The 21,090-nt window shown below is 36.4% G+C and overlaps 1 protein-coding gene across 2 annotated transcripts in view; it reads left to right on the top strand.

Annotated features, from left to right (window-relative positions):
- The first annotated feature begins 2,208 nt into the window (after positions 1-2,208).
- The window catches only part of LOC131692200 (PR domain zinc finger protein 1), a 228,265-nt gene continuing 209,383 nt past the window's right edge, over positions 2,209-21,090 (top strand). For both annotated transcript variants that reach the window (XM_058979115.1, XM_058979112.1), the window contains exon 1: positions 2,209-3,450. The gene's annotated coding sequence lies outside the window, so the exon portion shown is untranslated. The remainder of the gene's footprint in view (positions 3,451-21,090) is intronic.

Genomic DNA, 21,090 nt, shown 5'->3' with positions numbered 1-21,090 from the left:
ATTTCAAATTTTGCATACACATTCTATGTGAAAAATACCTAACTTCTGTATTGGGTTTTTGAGATAATTGTTCAAATAAGGGTGCATTTTACTCAATTGCAATAAAAATGGCTATCTTTCACGAAAAATTCCGCCATTTTATGAGTAAAAAACTCTCCTTAATCGAAAAATTATCTCAAAAACTCAACGTAGGGGTTAGGTTTTTTTCACATAGAATGCAAAATTTGAAATAGATCGGTTAAGTAGTCTTTTAATGGCAGGTAACACCACAAATCGTGATTTTTTCCAAAATCGTTCCACAAAAAGCTTCATCACCGAGTCGCTTGTGGATATTTTCGCATGAAAAAATTACAGAATGTTATTCAATGATATATTATAACACACAAAATTTTTGGTCAATTCGCTTTACCTAAAGTTCTAAAAAAATTCACAAAAAAAGTAATATTTTTACTAGCTGAAACCCTCACCCCTCTTAACATTTTACAATAAATAAGTAAGTTTAAGAAACATTCATGCTGCAAAAAAGCAAGCACAATGCTGGAAAAGTTAAATACAATGAGCACCCAATTTTATTAGTCCCTGATTTTATCTACTCCCGATTTTATCTACTCCCGATTTTATTAGCTTTTTGATCCGATTTTGTCTGCCTCCCATGTAAATCTAGCAGACGAATCGAGTCAAATGTGAGAAAATCCTTTCTTGGGCATATCTTAAAGATGCAAAATGTGCAAAAATAAACATTTCAATCAATTTTAAATGTTGCACTGAATGCCCCTTTGAAGAAAGCCATAGTAAATAATCAGAAAGGCCTATATCCAGAGACTAAAGAAGAACATTTTTACAGCTTTGGCATATTGAAATGACAGAACAAAATTTGTCACCATTTTGTCAGCCTATAAAGCCAATGGACTGGCGGGTCTTCACTGTATATCTTAATTGTAAAATACCAAATCAAGTGAACAATTGAAATTATGCCTCATCACTGGGAGCAGTATTTTTTCAAACCAGCAACAAATCTAAAATAAAATAAATAAATTTATTATGAAGTACCCCTTCAAAATAGAATTTGTTCTAACATCCGCACGAAACCTCCAAGCATGACATAATTATGCATAAATGGCTCATTCATTTCCAGCTTCACTCCACCGCATGTCCACCCATGAAATTATCTAATCCAATTAAGGTTGTTACCTCACCGAGTCACAATGACAGCAAAACTATTTATCATGCAACACGACCTTATCTGCTCTTGACAATACGCGTGGGGTCACAGACGCAGAGCCTGCATATGTACCTTCGTACGTAGGTGCCCATGCGGGAAACCAGCCTGCATCGAATCTAGCGGAAAGTCTGCCCTCGCACTGTGCGTAGAAAACTACTAAAACCCAGTCTGTGACGAGGCGGAAGAGGAAAGAACCGTAACATAACAATGCAATGGGTTTTGTAATACTACTGCTGCTGCTCTAACCGCTTGAATGAAAAAGGTTGACCTCGGCCAACGACGACGATGACGATCGAGCGCACAGGTAATTCCCATGAACTTCACATCCCAACAACAGCGAAGTGTGAAGTTCAAGGGATGCGAGGGGAGGAGTTGGGTTGTACCGCACGCAACACCGAATTCTACCTGTATGCCGACCAAATTGGTAGGAAAGGTAGAGAAAGGCCACAGGAGGAGAGGAAGACTATGCAATAGCAGCATAAACTTCGATCGTCGGTCGGTACCGTTATTCTTTGCGACGGATCGGATCGTTTTTTTTTCGTTTCGTGTGCCCTACCATGGGAGGAGGCAGGCAGAGGTACGCAGATACATGTTCTCTCGCTGGATCCTCGATAGGCTTTGTGCTCTCCACGATGTTGCTGCTGGGTTACGGATGGTGAGTGATTGATCTTCCTTCTTCTATCTACTATGGCCCGCTTTGGGTGCGTATGTGTTGGTAGACTTTTCGTTCTAACTGAGCTGGTTGGTGATGCGCGCTCACCTGGATCACAGGTGTAGCAGCGCTTTGGGAATGTGTGCGTTCGGAGAGCTTTCGAAGAGTTCTAGTTCGGTCCGGGTTGTTACACAATTCGGTCATCGTTAGTGTTGGTGAGTTTCCCAGTCGGATTTTCGATGGTGGGGGAAACACCTTGACCGTCAAACTGTGGTTTCCAGAGAGTAAACAGTGATTTTCCGTATCTTCCTCGATTTAGTTGCACCGAAGACAATACACGAAACGGACGTATCCCTGTCGGTCTGGTACAAGCTAATTTTCCGTACGTTGGATTGCTGAAGGTTCTGAGTGCCCGCGCCGATCGCGGTTGTGAGTTTCGAGTGTTTCGCGATCCCAGTCGGAGCTTTTGGGGCTAACAAACTGCTGCCAGTGTGAGTCACGGGTGCACGAGAGTTACATAAGCTGGATCGGGTTGTGCTGTGACTTGTTGTTGCCACATTCGATCGACGGTACGCGAAGAAGAACAACACCCGCAGTGTGAGCTTTCCAAGATAACGAGTGTGGGGCGAAGAAAAACAACAAAAGAGACGATGTGTCGTCCTGTATTATTTCGGTGTAAATGATCCCGTGTTTTTGGGGGAGTTGGGAATGATCAAAGAATTAAGCGTTATTTGTGAAAATTAGTGAGAAGCAGTGAATTCTGCACCCAAGTGATTGACAGTGACGAAACCCATCAACGAAAGGGATTTGAACGAGGAGTTGACCGGGGAAGATACGAACCTGAATTTGATACGAACTTGCAACTGTACCGACTTCAACCAACGGACATCAACGAACTTCAGAAGATATTCAATCAACGAGAACTACGACATTAGCAACAATTGGATCAAGTGCGCAAAAGTGATCTCAGCAGCTGGGAACTCGACTAACTCAACGTGATCCTGGAGCAAAAACAGTGAATTTGATATCAAGTTGTTTGCGTGTGGAAAAGCCATCGAACAAACAAGTCAAACAGGAATCAAGTGATCCCGAGGGATTAAATGGCAAAGTGAGCGGGATGGATTCAGTGAGGCAGAAGAATCGGGAATAAATTGCGACTTTTTTTTCTGTTGCAGCAGTGTGCCCGTTTGTTGTGTAGTTGTTGGATATATCAATATTATTATTGTAGTGACAGTGGAAAGGGTGATCCAGCGGGACCTCGTGTGTAACCAATCGGTTTCCCAGGGAGCAGCACACAAAAGTGATTTGAATAAGCTAGAACGCAATTCAACCCATCTCTCCAGAGATCTACCCAGAAGAACCAACGAACGTATCAATGTTCGCTAGTATCCATGTGTGTGTATGTTTGAAGTGATTCTGCTGAAAACAACTTACAGTTCATGTGATCGCGAAAATTAGCGATCCCTTCTGCGACGCACCAGAACCAGATTCAGCAGCTCATTATATTCGTCTTCAAAATGAACACTCAATTAACGTGTGTCTAGTTGAAGGATTACGTCGGCCCATTCCACAAAAGGTAAGTCTCGCGCTTCGAATGAAACCTTCGCGAAGAGAATCCACCGCTCGTTAGAACGTATGTCGTGGCTGGAACTTCCTATGTTTGTTTCATTGCTACAATCGTCGTCGTCGTCATCGTCATCATCAACAAGTTTCAGGGTCGTTTCAAGAACATCGCACGTCTTACACAATTAATCTGCGCTGTCATGTGAGTTCTGATTGCTGGCAGTATCGCACAGGCGATAGGAACGTTAGCTAATGAACAGATTCGACACCGGGATGATGAAATTGTTATGTGCTCACCTCTGAGGGTTTCAAATTGATGGTTTTCGTGCGGAAGTATTTTTAGGCAGAGTTGTTATTGGAGGTTAAAGTAACGAGGTGAACCGAAACAGTGCCACCCTGATAGTTCAAAACATTGCAAAGATCTCATTCATTGGGGAATTTTCCGCCCGCATTGTATGTGGTCTCTCAGCGCGCCGTGAGTTCCCACTTGGCAAAAAACTAGGTCACACTAGCTAGGGGTCGTTGAACTGCTGTTTGTACTTGCCATTTCATGCTGGTGTTAGTGAGCGCAGTTGGTTGCCCTAGTGTGACAGTATAAGTGATAGCGAATACTGTCACTGTTGGTTTCCATTGAATGAGCAATAGAGAGTGGATGTTTTTTGCATAAAATGGCAAATTGTGAATTGAGTAGTTGGCAGTTTGCTGTTTTAGCGTGTTTTAATTTATAAAACTTATTTAAAATTGTACAGAAGCTCATATAACTTTCACGGTGTCATTAAACACATAATTTCCCAACAGCCAACAATCACTTCCGTGATCATTATCTGTATGTGGGTCATGTGTAAGTGAGGTGAATGAACTCCCGTAGTACATAAGCGAACTTGTTGCATCGGCAGTGCAGCACGAGTGCCGAACGTGAACCGAACGCTCAGCTGAGTGCATGGACAACGAGAAGACAAACAAAGAAGAGCGAATTTGGTGAATGTGTTAGCGTGAGAGAGTGAGAGAGCAAAAGAAGCGAGAACATTCGAGAAGCAAGAGGGAGCAGACGAAAATATGTGGATCAAACCAATACACCCAAACAAGATAGTGTTTTGCGGATAATGTGTAGCCCTGGCTGTGAGAGGCTTTGCGAAAATTTTAGTTTGATGTGCAGTTCAGTGAACTTGGTGACTTTCCATTAAACAATTGTTTGAGTTGTGGAAAAAAATTGCTAAACTAAAACTTAAAGTGACATTGTTTTTTGCAATAAAATGCTGTGCACCCATTTATTGTGGTATGTTATCTTTTCAATTTCGGAAACATTTAAAAAAAATCAATAATTTTTTATTACAATAGTTTCTTTTAAACACCTAAAAAATTTATAAATATGCAACATTGATCCAAAAATAAATATTCACTGCTTCAACATGCTAAATGGCTGCAAGACACTGTCAAGCATGTTCCGCACGTTAGCATCGTATTTCTTTCGATCGATAACGGCGACATCTAAGTTTCAGTGAAGTAATCTGTTATTCAAAAGGAACGATGCAGTTTTCTGTAATTACATTAACAGTTGCATGTTGATTTTACTGCTTCTGTGTTCTGTGTTCAATGGTTAATTAATTTAAGTTAGATATACGATGAGTAATAGGCTCTATAATATGCGACACTAAATATCGATAGAAAGTTGTTGCGGTTTTTAGAAATATTCAAACGAAGTAAAACGAATTATTTTCAACCTACAGAAGTTTAAAAATTCAAAACGTTTTAGAAACCTAAGCATCGTTTCAAACACTTCTTGAATATACTTGAAATAGAATTTCAGAAAATTGTTTGAGGATTCACGAAAATGAATTTTTTTTATTTACTTAGCTGGTGACGAAGTAATAGTGTAGTTGTGCAACTATAAGACGCTTGAATCGCAAGTCAGTTATCGTATGTTGAAGACCCAAAACAAGCAAGATTCTTAGTGTTAATAGTTCAGTTGCACTACTAATTCAACTGCATTTTGCATTAAAAACCGTGTTTTTGAGGATAGACATTGCATTTGATCTTCGTCATTTCTAGCTGGACTTACTGGGTATCATCAAACACTGTGAATCATAGTGTGCGACACCAACGCTTGCACGCAATACAACTTGTGTGCAAGCCTTCTGGTTTTGTAGCTAGACGCGACGGGTAATTTAACACGCTCAATCGTTTAACTACGGCAGATATATACAAATAGTAATGAAGCAACTTGAGTTGTCAGAATTATCCGATATTATGATAGCTTGCAAGATGTATATAAATCAAGGGACATGGCAAAGGCCGAATAGAAATTAACAAAAGTGTTTACCCTACAAACAATCATAGAATGACAGATATTCCGCTTATTACTATTTCTATATTGTTCGAAGCAGAACTTTTCCAAAATATTTATAGCAAAAGTTCATGGGACCACTGTAATTTTACTGTTCATTAAAGCATGATATGGAGAAATAATATTAAATGTCACTTTTAACAAACAACGAAAGCTGCACAAACCTTTGCTATGAGAGAATAAGCTGAACAAGAACTATGCAATCCATTATCCAGCTAAATTGTTTGTTGGGCAATGAAAAAAAAAATCAATTTGTTAATTTGAGGATGCAATAAATTTAACTGGTGCGACATAAGAGTTGATATTACTGCAAATTATTATAAATTATTATTACTGTACGTAACAAAGTTCGAAACATATTTAAAAAAAAACCCTTAATGTACTATTCAGTGAGTTTCAGTCAGATTTCACTCAATTTTTCAAGATGTTTGGTCCTTGAAAAGGATACGTTCTTGCCGCAAATAAGTTATGAAAATAATAGTAAACGAATGATTTCCAATTGTTTCACAGATTTCTTCAAAACAATTCATTTAAAAATTCAATGAATACTAACTGCTTCATACTTGTCCCATCTCTAGCTTAGTACTTAACCATTTCATGTCCAACTTTTTTCTAGTGCATATAATGCTCCAATTTTTTTTTTTTTGAAAATGGTGAGATCATGAAACCCGAAGAACCTTTTCTCGCAAATATAGAGGATTCCTTTGCAGTAGAAGAAACTGCTCAATTTTTACCTTTCAGTACTCAATACAATTCTACTAAATAGACCGTGGAAAACGTATTCAAAAACAGTCTAAATCGGTTTTATCAGTTTTCAACAATATTGCACAATAACAAAGATATTCAACTCTAAATTTTTCGTCGTTAACATGTACTATCCCTGGCAGCACTGCTCCATCGGAATCAAATTAGACGAGATCCAATAGCATTAATTCTAGAACTAATACTTCTAACTGTTAGTGCTCAAATGAAAGGTAAAAGTTACATGTATTAGTTTATAGTTGTTAGCTTTTGTTCATAAACAATATGGGCTTGGAAGAGTTAAACGCTTTAAATCTGTATAAAGTTTGGACATCTCAATCAATTTATTTATCAGTAGCATTCCAATAGCGTACGAGACCTTTCAACCGACTTCAAATTGAGGTAAATGTCTTGGAATCCCTTTTGAACAGGGCACTAAGAGCTCTCGTATTCAACAGGAATGGCACATACAGAAAAATAGTAAACAATAGATTGAGATCTCGAGTCTTTATACAGAGGTACAACATCTTTAATGGTATGGAACTACAGTGAAGACCCGATTTTATCAGCACCCGATTTTATCAGCCCCCAATTTTATCCACCTCCGATTTTATCAGCTTTTCAACCCGATTTTATCAGCTTCATATGAAAGATCTTAGAGATCCGAAATACGCAATTTTTTTGTATTTTGCACTCTCAGATCCCCTTAAGAAAGAAAGAAAAATATATGTCCCGGTTTTATCAGCCTAAAATTCACCAAGGGGCTGATAAAAACGTGTGTTCACTGTATAATGATGATCCACATTTTAATGGTTTACACCAACCCACAGTGGTTCAACACGTGCTTTTGAGGAACTTAATAATAAGGAACTAAAGCTATCAATATTCGCCAATTGACATACTCGCCAAAGTTAAACAGTGCCATCTTTTGGCAATGTCTTTTTTAATAAATTAATCATAGTAGGCTATAGAAAATCTAATTTTACAGGAAAAGAGATAATGCATGAGTACTAGATCAATTAAAACATTGACTTTATATTTTCTTTCTATACTGCTTATGATCGCAAATCAGTTCCATAATGATAGGAAATCCCAAAGAAAACGGGACATATTTGCGATTATGGGCGGTACAATACAATAAACGAAGTATTTAAAAACGTCATGCCGATAGATGCAGTAATTTTATAAAAAATATGTATCTTTTGCTTCTTTTTCCATATCCTGAAACTAAAATTCACACGATAAACCAAACCTGCACCTACTCGTTCAGTGAGTCATCCACGCGACTTCAGAAGAGCCAGGCACAAAAATTTCTTCAGTCCAGAACTTGTGAACGGATGCTTATGGGCTAAAGTATTTATTACCGTTTTGAAGGAAAAATCTAGGATTTTCTGAATAATGTATGACATAGTTACAGAATTGCCCATGGTAAAGGTAATCGTTTAAAAAAAAGCATGGAAAAATAACACAAAAGCTGTTAGAACTTTTTTCAAACAAGCCGTAATAATTGGTACAATTGGTAATTTCGGCGAAAAATTTTCATTTGTGGAGTTCCCCTTAGAAAACGTCATATAAATCGATGACTATAAGCAACAGAAAAGGCGTGTTCAGCTAAATTAAAAATTCATCCATTTCTCAAAGGCACGTATGCGCGATATCTTTTCGTTTAAATGTTAGTATTTTCGTAGAATTTTACGTAAGACAGCTTATCTCTTAATGTCATCACCAAAGTTTTCGAGAGCGCAATTACAAAACATTTTGTTGAAGACATGAATGCTCCATATGTTCAGGCCATCGAAATATTTTAGACTATTTGTGAAAGAAAACTTTTAAAATATGTTATTATAACATTGCCGTGTACGACAAATCTCATGTAAAGTTTATAAACAATAAAATTTACATTTTATCCATAGTTATTCTGAAAAAAAGCATATGGATTTAGGAACATTTCGTTAATATCATAGTATTCCCACCTTCAACAAAGTTGATTTTAACGACAGTTTTAATAAATTTGCTAAATACACTAAGTTTGTTACTATTTTTTGAAGAGTTTATTCTCCATAATTACTTGTAGGAGAATTAATTACTCAAATTATTATATTTATTATACAAATTTGGGGATATATTTTCTATTACAAGGAACTACGCCAAATTTTTAGTTTTTAACCACATTCGCGCGTTTGCCATGATAGTTTATGTTAAACGGACATCCTAAGTTAATTGTTACAATTAAGGGTTTAAATATGTTGCGGATCGAGATATTCAGGAATGTTCATCATTGTCTAGATTCAATCTTACAAAAACTTATTCAACAAACTTTCATTAATATGGTTGTGAATACTATAAATCATTTAAAAAAATTTAATCGCATTATTTTCAATAAACAGAGTAATGACCTTCACTCCACAACTCAGTATATTTTTCATGGCTTGATGTGAAAATGATGTCTCGAGTATCGCTGAACTGAAAATTATAGAATAGACGTTAGACGAGCATTCTTCAATGATTTAACTTTTCGGAAGTCGCGCAAATGGCTCTCAACGAGAAGCGTTGGTATCCAAAGACGCTTTCGCTAGATTTGCAGAGCATTGCGTTGACCCCATTGCACTACCGCGAGGGACGAAAGGTTATCGAAGAGTTCGAAAAATTGCTGCGGTTGTGATCATGATTTTCCCTACAGGGTTTTGAGAGTTTTCAATTTGTTCTTTTGCGTTAGGATTAGTAGTAAAGGTTCAAATTAAAGCTACTACTGGGAAGTTTCAGATTCAACGGTATTCGAAATATGTTGCTCACTGTGAGGTCACTTTTCTAAAAAGTTGATATCAAGATAAATTTTTAAGTATGCACGCAAGCACTTGAGAAGTAGCGTGATATCAAGAACTGTAATTATTAGTTCTCGGTCGCGTTGAAAATTTGAGTAAACACTATTGAGAGTATGCATTTCAAATATCTGCAACAAAAGTTTTTTTTTTATTCCCAGCGCTACATATATATCCCCTTTAGGATATTTACCATTTATTAGTTTTACCCTATATAATGCATTGATTGAAGAACACCGACATTTTAATAATAAAGCATTAGTAATAATTCGTTTGTCCGTTTATTTTATAGCCCATTTTTCGGGTTACATTGATTTGCTTTGGCCTTTGAGATTTCCCGCACTGATGTTGTTCCAGGCTGATTGGAGTGTTTTTCTGTGTCCTGTAACTGTGTTATCAAAATATCGCTAAACATAATGTTGTTATTGTCCTAAATCGATATAATACCCGAAAAGAGCGATAAGAGTTATAATAAGAAAGATCTCATCACAGTGTTAGGGAATTAAATTCGGGTTTTTTTTTAATTGATCATAGTAGGCTATTGCAAATTTAATTTTTAAAACCAAGGGAGATAGTGTTTAACCGTCTTCAAGAAACTTGCGAGAAAGGTATTTTCTTACATTGTCTGTGATACTTATGACGAATTGCATTTATTGTAAGTTTGATTTCTAACAGTTTTGTTTTGTCTTGACAAAATACACAATTCTGCCAAAGAAACTTATTTGTAATGAGTGTTAATAATTTTTTCCTTTAGTATGCCCTGTTATTGAACCCGTTTATCGAAAAATAACCTAAAAGTGTATCGAGAATTATTCTGATATATATCCGGATTTCTCTAATAAAACGGCAAGAAAACTGTTGGGCTGTAAGCTCCCTTCCAGAAGTTAAACTTGAATTCTTTATCTTTGACCATTCACAAATCGCATCATTGGTTCACTAGACGAGTATTCGCTGGTCATCAAAGGCGGATTCGTGATACCATAACATTAACACTTCTCCAACCATGTCAATTTTACTTTCAAGAACGACCATTTTCACCACTAGGTGACATTGTATGCATCAGATTATCACTGCAAGCGAAAATAAGAAAGATAATATAATTGTCTACAACTTTTCCGAAGACGGCAAGTCAATTCGGCTTTGTTAAAAGAAGTTATTAATTTTTTAACGACGTGATATCTGAGTCATTTTTGCATGGAGCCTAGCAGCGCATGGTTGTGTATCAGTACTCAGTTCCCAGAACTATACTTTTTTTTCTGAAATAATGCTTAGATTTAGCTCAATAGTACATTTAGAAGAATTTTAGTAAATGATACGAGTCATGTTTTGGTTAGAAAATTTTAGTTCCATCTGTGACCACGTGGAGGGCGCCAAAACCAACTTATCAACGAAGAAAGATAGAATATCGACATATTCGGATGAAATTCTGAAAAATGCCTGTTCTACAACTTTGTAGAAGACACCTAATTTCTATCTCTCTACGTTGAAATGTTAGTGTTGGTATCCTCTATGCGGTAACATGAGGAACTAAAATTTACTAACTAAATCATGACTAACTAAACTAAAGCTAAGCTAAACATAACCATTGTTTCTCAAAAACCTATAGTTCGTGAGCATCGAGTACTGATACATAATGATGCGCTGCTAGGCCCCATGCAAAACTGACTCAGACATCACTTCTAGCAAAACCGGATTGACGCGCAGTCTTCGACAAAGTTGTAGTCAATTATACTATATTTTTTTGATTATATAGGTTTTAACCTTAAGGTCATTCGCCTCTTTTCGGGTTAGAGAAATCTTTTTTAGAAAAACCCTATCCTAACCCTAACCCTATCTGCGGGGTTTAGAATCCAACCCAGGTGCGCTGCGTACAAGGCAATCGATTTGCCAACTACGCTATGCCCGTCCTCCTATATAATCATTCTTTTTTTACTTACAGTGGTAATCTGATCCATAGAGTGCCATCTAGCGGTGAAAATGCGAGTTAATGAGTTTTCTCCACGTAAATTATCGAAAAATCCTATACAAACTTCAGGCACATGTCCGATTTGCTTCAAATTAAATTTTTCCTGATGGGACTATATATCGATTCAGGGGTGCGCCGATGGGGGTCATTTTTGACATTAAAAATGTCTTACTCCACTATCTGGGGCTAGGTGTCATTCTAAAATCTAAACTATCTCCCATGTAACGAAACTATGTAAGGTTTGCACGCTTATAACTCCGATATTACTAGATGGATTTTAATCATTCATACACCAACCGATTCAGAAACACCTAACTTAAATATTGATAATAATTTAATATCTCCCCAATAAAAGTAGACTTTTGGAAATTGGTAAAATTAAAAAGTTCACGAAAAACGGGAAAATTACCATTCGTGAGGCAGATTTCTCAGACACAGCCGTCAAGAGAGGGCAGCTTAGTTGCTCAATGAAACACGAAAAGTCATAAATAGAAGCGACGCATGTCCGTTTAAATCAGTTGTTGCTCTTATCCCACACGAGCAACGTCGTCTCCGGGCGATGCAATAAGCGCTATCGATTTTCGGTAACGTTGGCATTTGCACACACTCGCACCTAAGTGACTAAACCATATACCATAGTTTATAAATAGAGGTGACGCGTACCCGTTTGAATCAGTTTTTGTTCTTATGTCGAACGGGTAAGATCATGGCTGCAGCGTCTGGGCACTACAATAAGCGGTAGACGCTATGCATTTTCGGCAGCGGTGGCCGTGTGCGGATTTTTCGGGTACCAGCGCGGTGTCACAGAATGATTTGCAAAGTGGGTGGGAGGGGTGGTTTGGATTTAATTATATACGGTGTGTGCTGCTTAAGAGTGTTGCGTTTGAAAAAAATATATTTATTTTTATGCATGCGTGTGCGTTGTAACTTGTTAATCCATGTTTACGGCGCTTTGTAGCTGCGTAGGGTAAAGAGCCTATTGGTTTTCATATTTCGGTTATATGTTTTTTTATCAGTAAGGCATCTGACAACGTGCTTCTGTAGTTATTGCACTGTTCAGCAGCGTAGTATTTTATATAGGAGAGTACACTCAGGTTTTTTACGCGGATTTTGAAATTTACGCGGCTTTCATTAACGCGTTTTTTAAATTTACGCGGTTTTCATTTACACGGCCTGTATCCCCTGCGTGAAAAATCTGAGTGTAATTGCAGCGGAAACAATCACATTCCCAGCAGAACTTTTTGTTTTATAATTTCAAACACTTTTGTTTCGTACTGCACACAACGGAAAATTTTAAAACAGAACTTACCGTCCCAGCAGCAGTTGAAGCGGGTGTTCTTTTTCGATTCAAATTCAAGCCATGTCTTAAGCGTTACTGGACTTAAAATTGTTTTCCCAGTTTATCCAGTCAGAATATCTGGCCTACCCTATGTATTTAAAACACAGTTCTAATTGCGTTTTAAAGTATACAACAAATAGAACGGTTGGGTATACTAATTTAAATTTTAAAATAAATGTTTTAAATTATGAAACAAACCGCTGTACTGAAGATATAATTATGTCAGTCCTATTACCACATAAAACACCTATATAACATAAAACGCTGCAGAATTGGTTTAATAATACAATGTTTACACTACAGAGTTATAACACGTTTTAATAATTAGCAACAAGAAAAATGTCACCAAGATAGCATAAAAACCTGTTTTAACTGGTAGTGCATAACAATGTAATTTATCAAATAATTTCATTTTTTCCACCACTAATCGATCAAGAAATACTTAAACTTTAGATTGCTTACTTAAGTTCATTAGTACATTATTGAAAATTTAAATGGAAAATGAAATTTCATATTTCATGGAGAATCTGTATATTTCCGTTGGCGGGCGTGGGCTTCCTCATCACAGCTCTCAATATGGAACTTTTCTTTTGAATATATTTTCTGGACAGACCAGCCTATTTTTACTAGATGGATCAGCCAAATAATGCCAATCACCTAGTGAGATACTTGATTAATTAATAGATTACCGTTAAAAGACCTTCAATAAATTATGTTTTGATGGGGAGGGTATATAGCAAATTGTAACATATGAAAACAGGCGAATGAACAAGAACGTGAGTCGATATGTGTGATAGATAAAATTCATTTGCACGCTCTTGAAAAATGCTACATTTTTAATGTCACCGTGGTCGTGTCCTGTACACAACCCTTTAATTTTTTTCATCCAAATTTTGAAGCTTGACGGTTACTTGAGAGATGAGTTGATTTCACTCAACTCAAAAACTAATTTTTTGACAGTTTGCCTCGATGAATGAATTTGAGTACTCGGAACTCAAATTTTGGGTAGTTTTGAATGAGCGTGTACGAGACCTCAAACATGATTCAAATCATGGTATACGGCGATCTTTTACCATCGAGATGTATCAAAGTACTACATTTTTTCCTCTTCTATTATACAATGTATAATATATATATATATATATATATATATATATATATATATATATATATATATATATATATATATATATATATATATATATATATATATATATATATATATATATATATATATATATATATATATATATATATATATATATATATATATATATATATATATATATATATATATATATATATATATATATATATATATATATATATATATATATATATATATATATATATATATATATATATATATATATATATGAAAATATAAAGGTGACGAATGCAGAAATTTTATTGAAAATATGTATCTTATGTAAGCTTGCCACCTGCTGGAACTAAAGTTCACACGATAAACCGCACCGAGATAAAATGGTGTATCCTCTGTTGGGATATCATTCAATAACTATCTCAACCTTCCAGTAGGCGCGCTAGCTCATCAAGTGCATGCCGCTTTGAAAGTCAAGCGCAATCTTCTTTGATCATCAGCGGCTGCTCGTACAGTGACACAAAGATTCCAATAGTGTATAACTTGTGGAAGGGTACATACCGAAAAATAAGAAAGCCAATACATGTAAGGATTAATAAAAAAGCCAATACATGTAAGGATTCTGGAAAATTGCAGACGTTCGCCTATAATTTTTCTTGTCAATATTAATGCTTATGGCACATATGGTATGTGACACAATTATTAAAGCGGTCAGGCCAACTGTGCAGCGTACAAAATGAAGATGATTCAAAATAATACGGCAATGAAATTATTCATTTAATGAAGAATTTACACAACGAATTATTTTGAACATTGAATAAGGAAGAAACGTGGACAACCGTACCGACCGTTTCCAGTTAATAGGGGTTTCATAAATCGTTGGGAGTGACTTGGCTAAGAGGGTTAATGCCACTTCTTTGGCCCTAAGTCCCTGGAATGGGAGAGAGATTAAGACCTGTCCTGGCTAATAAGCCTAGGTTATAGCGATTTTGCTCGCTCTCTGAAATAATGAAAGAAAAAAATTGGCGAAATCGGTTAATTAGTATTTAGCGGAGGAATCAAGATAAATCCCATTCCAATTCAGTAGAATTGAATAACAATATATAATATTATAAATTATACTAGAACAAGCTCGTCGGTAATGAATACCCGCCGAAGCTGATACAGAACCTGACACATCCGTCACTGCTGCTCCCGTTATGGTGTTTGCGGCACTGACTGTATATCGCCCGTGATCTATCGGTGGCTCTAAGTCCATCTATAGACTCCAGTCGCAATCCGTGTGAGAAACAAAGAACTATATCCCAAATGTTTGCTTGTTCCAACCGAAATACCAGTTCTTGAAAGTGTGGGAAAACTCACGCCAAACCTTGAATTTGACGGTCGGTCTGTATTGTTTAAATGTGCGACACTTGGCGACACTTCCCCTGATTGGTGAGGTATCAATTTAACAGATTTGCATGTTTTTCGTTCTACTTTAACTAGAATTTTTGAGGAAAATCATCACATTTTCTTCAAACTTGAGTTTGAGAGGTTGAAAGAAATGCCCCGCATCGGGAGATAATGGCCCGTAATGCGGGAAAAAGGATTTTCACTACTCACCCTTTTGTGTCTGATTTTGGTTATGAATATCTGTATACAGTCTGCCCATGAACATCGACAAATTTGCGCCCGTGCACAATATTTCGTGCACGCGTTCAACCTTAAACATGCCTTGCCTTTGTGTACAGGTTCGCATCTAACACCGATCCCAAGCGAACGATGTGCAAACTTAGGTTTAAACACCGTGTGCGTACACAAGAAAGGCAACCACAAAACAGAATGAGTCAATGCTAGTGATTATGAGTGAGAGAAAGAGAGAACTAGTATCAAAAAACCTGTGCTTACGAACACCGCGTACGTACATGGGGTTCGGTTGTGCAGACGAACATGTGCTCGTGTTTTGGTATGCATTAGCGCGTTCGAGTTTGCACACGCAATGTGGGTATAAAATGAGCACAGAACTTGAGCGAACATGGTGTTCGATGCTCATTTGGGAAGACTGTCTGTATACGTCACTCGCGTCGAAATCCAACGAGGAAATTTCCGCAAAGGTAATGCGGGGATGGGAATAATGACGAGATAATTCACTTCCTGTAGCTTGAGTTTACCGGGTGGCGGAATACAAATTCGATCGTCGAGATTTAATAGATTTTTCAGAGAGCTGAAAAATCTGCTGAAAAAATCGACTGTTCGCGACGAAGGCAATAATGCTTGACATAATGATAGTATTTGCCCATAAACTTTATTATAGGGTTTTTATTCGTAATGCCGTATTACTTTTCTACTTGCTTTGTTAGTATAAACTTTACTATCACTTTTTACTATTGTTCTTTACTGTACGGGTTCAAAAACCTGTTGAAATAAATACAAAACCTGTAATAATTCTTGACAAACGTTTCACAGTGATTTGGTCTGTTGGACAAAGTTGTGTATTTTGTCTTGTTAAAAAAAGCCCCGTACGCGAGAAATCCAAAAAAATGGTAGAAATAATAATTGGGATTTATGGAGTTCGTTACAAGAAAGCCACATAAATTGAAAACTATGAGTGACAGAGACTAGATAATATTTATTGCAATATTCTACTCCAAAACTTTCTTGAAGACGATCAAGCGTTATCTTCTTAGGTAAATTTTCTATAGCCTACTATGATCAATTTCTTAAAAAAAGGAATCTCGCCGAATCTATACAAACATTGTTATGTTTGCATATGTATGTGAAGATATTAAAACACGAATTTAAAATCTTAAAAATATGTTTTGAGTCACTGTGTTCAACAAACCACAAATTATAATTTATTCTAAATTCTAGATTTGAAGTATGCAAATTATGTAAAATTAATTATGTTTAAAGATCATTAACGATAACCTGCCGTTTAGATTGTAGAAGATAAAATTTAAGATATATTCAGTCGAAAAAAATTGTCTGTCTGTGGTTTCCTATCTTTATGGAACTGATTTGCGAACAGAGGCAGTATAATCCTGTCAACCTCTACAACAACAACGCAGGATGATCAGTGATTATGTTTATTTTGAACTGAAAACTACGCTCAAAACTCAAACTGCGCGTTTGCACCGGAAAAAATCACCCAATTCATTTCACAAAGTTACGTTAGTCATTTAAACCAAAAAAAAAATCCACCCACAGTTTGCAAACATCATCCCACACGTATTTCAACTCACCAAGATGACATCAAATCGGTCTTGTTTCACTTCTAATTGAATGTGGCAGCCAAATGCAAATGTGTGACCAACAAAACACTTCGACTGACAAAAAACCCCGGAGGTCTACCTTCTCCCGCATCCATACCCCCGTTCAGACAGGAACAGAACATATCGAAATGAAAAAAAGAACACCCAGATCTCCCAAACCTACCTTGACTCTTGGTTAGCTTCCCAACCGCAAACTGAGTGACAGCCGTGCTGCGGTTCCACACGTCCACCTAGCTGACAAGCCAGCAAAAATACCGAAAGTTCAACAACCGTTTTTCAACCGCACAGGTTCTTACGGATTTGAAAAGCGCGAGTTTTGCCCCTTATCCCGGGCAAGGAAAGGAATGAAAAAAAACACATATCGAAAAGGAAAACAAGCAAGGAAACCATTACTTCCAAAAATTTATATTTATTTGGATACCCACTTAAGAGGTTCTTCTCGCCCGCGGTTTCATGCTATGTAATGGTGTGCTTTGTTGCTTGTGTGGATATGGAAGCGAAAGATAAACAAACGGCCCCGGTACGGGAATAAATGATCGCTCGCGAGTGGTAATGAAACGCGCTGATCGCTTCATACATTTTTCGCTTTGGGCAGTTTTGGCAGGTTCTGTTGGGATATGTACGATCATACACGATCGGTCGGGAAGAGGGTTCTTTAACCTTTACCCTGCTGGCTTGATCGGAATGGTGAGGTCAAGTTGCGAAATGATTCGAATTAATGCTTCGTAATTTTTCACTGAAGCTGCTCGGAATTTGCCGACATTCGATTTCAGCTATGGAATCTTCTCCCGTGCACTCGTGGGTTGAATTAATTTTAAATAAAACTGGTCACCCTATCTACTACTGCGACAACCCAGCTCAGAGATGACGCTAGGAAGCGAATCTCGGCAGCTACCATCGTCGGATGTAAGTGATTAAATTTAAAAACAAACCCGCCCCGTCCATGATTACGTGTTCCGAGCTAGTCCCGGACAAATTCAGCAGCAATTTGCATTGCACATATCCAATGTCAACAAAAGATCGGACGACCGTTTGTCGTTGTAGTGGTGGTGGTGGTGGTGGTGCTGGAACGATCGACGAGCACTATCGCAAGCAATGTTATTTAATGTCATTGTCAAGGATTTTTGCGACGTGATGAGCAGCTTTGTGCTGCTGATCACCGACGCAGTTGCCGATGCTGATCGCCTTAGTGGCGCATGTGCAAACTTTAATCCACTGGAAAGCGTGATATTGGCTAGTTTCACAAACTCGAGAGAACACTTTCGTACGGCGGTGTGTGTGTGTGCGTGCAAGTGTAATTGTACAGATCACTCGACCATTGGAAGAGTCATGCTCGGATGAGCTTCAGGCAGGTAGGCTTACACACATGCACATGCACGGGCCAGAGTCAAGTTCAAGAATAATAACATCGCATGGGCTGGATTCCATCTGCTCTCAACCCGTCGATGTGGTTTCTACTCAGACGCTACACGGCAAATTATATGTATGATGTATGATCCAATAGACCTCCCCGATGAGTACGAGGATACGAGCAGCTTCGTGCTGGAGCTGCAATAATTGCCCCACGGGCCGGCTGGTTGTTGCCTGCGGGAGTGGGTGGTACCGCTGAAGTCACGCCAAGCGAGAAGCATATTTTCTAGTAACTTTAGAACAAATGGCGGAATATGATCTAGCCCCGATTGCATGAAGCCATTATCGCGAGGGCTGTAGCTCTGTGCAGCCAGCGATGCGCAAACTTCTGGAATGCGGGCTGGTTTTGCGTTTCTTGTTTATTCAGACGGGGGGAGGTAGAAGCCAGAGGAAGCCGGGCTTTTGGGGAGGAAAACTTTACGGGAGCTGTAATTCGAGTGGGTACAGTCACTATTATGGAATGTTGCGATCTGGTTGGATGAAGTTGTGAACGTCACAATGCAGTATCTATCTTGTCAAGAGAACAGAGATGATGAAACCCGCTCTATGCTTATCGATATTTGGCTACGATTGGCATTGTTTTTAATTACACTAATGAAAGTAAGGTTGACATTGAAAACTTTTCAATATAAAAATTTAACACTTGTATCTTATAACCATCTGAACTAAACTCCATCATTCTAGCAAATCCAAAAATAAGAAAATGAGAATCTGGTTGGAATGCACCAAAAAAGCTAAGTTAGAACCCACTTTATTTTATATAAAAACTCTAGCGGGTTAAATTGACCCCTCTAGTGCAAAGTCATTAGTCAATTTTTCAAAAATGCAGATGGAGGATGGCTTTATAGGGGGATTGTAGCTTGTACCAGGAATATACCCCTTCTCTGGATATGTTCCTGGTACAAGCTAACTCCAAAAAGAAACGACTTATGCTTACAAGTAAATAACTGGTGACGAGTGAAATCTCGCAAGTACACAAGTTCTTATTGTTAATAAGCTCAAAGTGCAATCGAAGAATGGGTCGTCTAACAAACCATTTGTTATACTATTCCATAAAAAGAAAATTGGTTCAAAATAATGCGTGAAGGACATATAATCTATAACTTTGGGAAGTGAAAGATTTAAGTTTCAAATTCGTCTCATCAGTATCTGGCCCAACCGACCTGGTAACCGAATAGGATAAAGTCAATCTCTTAAAATCTGGACACATGAAACTAGATGTTTCTGGGGATTGAATTGACGTAAGATAAATGTAATTTAATCAAAATGAATGGACTTACATTTCAAGAAATAGAAAATTACTCCAACAGCGCAAACTTCCTTTGACATTCCGCCATCATCGACCACACACCACACTGGCACAAAATTACGAGCAGTTCTTGTCAATGATATCCACCTTAATCTTAAACAACACCATCAAGAAAAGAAGGACGAACAGGAAGAGGTGAAAACAGAAAATAATTGAATCACTATAAAGATATTAGCCATTCTTCAAATAATGGGATTTTCATAAACATTTCAGAATTTTCTGAAGCAATGGGACTCAAATATGCCTATTTTTTATTAATTTATTTTATTTGAATAATTCTTTATTTTAGTTATTTTTTCATTCAGTATTATTTATACTCATCTTGTTCACTTGAGTTGTTATTTATTTCATATATTGTATTCGTTTAATTTTTTTGGGTCCATTCTGATCAGTTAATTCATTTCATGCATTTAACTTATTTTATTCACTTTTTTTCATTTTGAACATTTTATTCTTTTTACAATTCATACATTTTATTCAGTTTCTTCATTTTAATATTCCTATCTTTTTCCATTCACTCGATTTAATCAGTTTATACAAATTATTAATTTAACACATATTAATTTATTCTATTAATCTTATAGCTTTATTCATATTGACTTTTTTTTACATTTTTGTCTTTCAATTCTTTTTATTCTTTTATTTTTTCTTATTTTTATTAAATTTATCAATTCTATTCAACATTTATTCATACTACTTATTTTATTGATTTCATTAATTTTGTCCATATTTTTTATTATACTACTTATTTTGTTTTCATTTATTCAGTCATATTACACACTTTTATTCTTTTTCATTCATTTTATTTATTTCAATTATAACTTTTACTTTTAAGTTTTTTTTCATTCAATTCTTCCATTTATTTCATTTTATTCATTTGACTAGTTTTGTTTATTTAATTCATACTGTTCATTTTTTTATTATACACATTTATTATACTTTATTTGATTAATTTAGGTGATACGATTATTTTAATAAATTCATTTCTTTTAATGAACAAAATTTAATTAATTCAATGATTCGTTTAATTAATTTAAATTATTAAAGCATTTAATTCATTTCATTCTTTTTTTCAGTTCATACATTTTATTCTGTTACTTCATTTCATTAATATTATTAATACTGTTCAATCATTTCTTTTATTATTATATTTCATCTAATTTGTTAATTTGTCTCAATTGTATTTATTCCATCAACTTTTTTATCGCTTCTAATTTTTTCAAAGCTTCTAAATTTTCATTTAATGAGCTGGATTTATTCAGTTTACTGATTTGATTTATATTATTCATCCTACTCATTTTATGAATAATACCTTTTTTCATTTTTTTGTGCTGAAATATTTTTTTAATTTCCTTTGTTTTATTATTTTTAT

This window comes from Topomyia yanbarensis, chromosome 3 (genome assembly GCF_030247195.1).
Source record: "Topomyia yanbarensis strain Yona2022 chromosome 3, ASM3024719v1, whole genome shotgun sequence".
Classification (NCBI taxonomy): Eukaryota; Metazoa; Arthropoda; class Insecta; order Diptera; family Culicidae; genus Topomyia; species Topomyia yanbarensis.
The sequence above is the reverse complement of the archived record's forward strand: the minus strand, read 5'-3'. Positions and strand labels throughout refer to the sequence as shown.